At 38.6% G+C, this 1,865-nt stretch overlaps 1 pseudogene; it reads left to right on the top strand.

The window, feature by feature from the left end:
* The first annotated feature begins 629 nt into the window (after window positions 1-629).
* On the top strand, window positions 630-1,329 carry LOC143242883 (uroporphyrinogen decarboxylase pseudogene; annotated as a pseudogene).
* Window positions 1,330-1,865: the final 536 nt, after the last annotated feature.

Below are 1,865 nucleotides of genomic sequence, written 5' to 3'. Positions count from 1 at the left end.
AAAATCCAGACTACATTGTGTCTGTTGACTACCCCGTTAGTCAGGTTGAAGCTGGTGTCCAGATGTTGTAGGTGTTTGAATCTAATGCTGACTTTCTTGGTCCACAACTCTTTGAGATATTTGCTCTTCTATATATTAATAGTATAAGAGAGAGTGTAAAATCCAGACTACATTGTGTCTGTTGACTACCTCGTTAGTCAGGTTGAAGCTGGTGCCCAGACGTTGTAGGTATTTGAATCTAATGCTGACTTTCTTGGTCCACAACTCTGAGAAATTTGCTCTTCTATATATTAATAGCATGAGAGAAAGTGTAAAGTCCAGACTACATTGTGAAGGACTTGATCAAGTTCCTATAACTATATGAAACCAATAGAAATAGTCTGTTTAAAGCTGAGATTTTTGTAAGTTAAACTTTATTCACAGTTGTAATGTACTTATTACCTGTTCTGTAGTAGTATCTTTACACATTACAGATCTGTGGACTCAGCAGATAGCCCTTTGTGGCTTTGCTATATGAAACACACACATTATGGCCATTTCCTTCAATGCTATACATTCATTACAAGTATTTATTGTTTTGTTTTTCTTCACATATAATCATGAAATTTTAAACATTGCATGATATTTTTGAAAAGATGGCCCAGAACTTCTCTTCCCTCCTGAATGATACCATATTGCGGGTAGCTCGTGGTCAGAGGACGGAGTTCACTCCAGTTTGGGTAATGAGACAAGCAGGACGGTACCTGCCAGAATTTCGTGAAATAAGAAAAGATTTCAGTTTTTTTTTAACTTTGCATGACTCCTGAACTTGCTTGCCAGGTCACATTACAACCAATAAATCGTTTTAACCAAGATGCAGCCATAATATTCTCTGATATTTTAGTCATACCACAAGCACTAGGCATGGCAGTCGATATGCTTCCTGGTGTAGGCCCACATTTCCCCAAACCATGAGAGAAACCAGATGACTTGTCTCTATTACAAGAAACTCCAAATATGAAGAAAGAACTTGGTTATGTTTTTGATGCTATTACCTTAACCAGGCATTGGCTTGAGGGTAGAGTTCCCCTTCTGGGATTTTGTGGAGCTCCTTGGACACTTATGGGATACATGATTGAAGGTGGGGGAACAAAAACCATGTCTAAAGCCAAACGTAGGCTGTATGAGTGGCAAGTGTGGACTGTGATACAACTATGAATTACGAAAACTTTATTTGATGACTGGTGAAAAAGCTAATTTTGTCCAACAGCTGAACATTACTGCAAAGAAAACAAACAACTTGGACTTTAAAGCTTTGTTTTTATTAGGTAATGCACCAAGCCGTCTAACGGGACATTGTGACTTTACTAAAATCTCAAAATTCACTTTTTTCCATTCAATAGAACATGTCCACTGCAACCAACGGATCAAGGTGTCATAGCGACGTTTAAAGCTTATTATTTTAAGCGAACATTTTCTCAAGCAAGAAAGGCTACAACTAGAGAAGCTGCACTATCTATGACTGAATTGTGGAAACATTACAACATCAGAAGTGCTGTCGAAAACATCAACGAAGCATGGTTCCAAGTTAGCAAGAGTGACACGAGAGCGACGTGGAAGCACGTTTTGCCTGATGGCACAAGTCATTCCTTCGGCTTTGAGTCCGAAATTAGAGATATTTCCGAAGACGTCATCAAAATTGGACACATTATTTATTTCGAGTCTTTGGTCGTGACTAATGTTCGAGAGTGCCTTTACACACATTCTCAAACTCTCGACAATGATACGCTCTTTAATATAGACCAAGATCGGGCATATCAGGAAGAAGAAGAAAGTCCAGATGGTAACGAAGGTGCTAGTGAAGAGCAGGAAGAATAATTTATCTT

This window comes from Tachypleus tridentatus, unplaced genomic scaffold, assembly GCF_004210375.1.
Source record: "Tachypleus tridentatus isolate NWPU-2018 unplaced genomic scaffold, ASM421037v1 Hic_cluster_2, whole genome shotgun sequence".
NCBI classification, from domain to species: Eukaryota; Metazoa; Arthropoda; class Merostomata; order Xiphosura; family Limulidae; genus Tachypleus; species Tachypleus tridentatus.
Note: the sequence above shows the minus strand (reverse complement) of the source record. Positions and strands in the feature narration are given on the sequence as shown.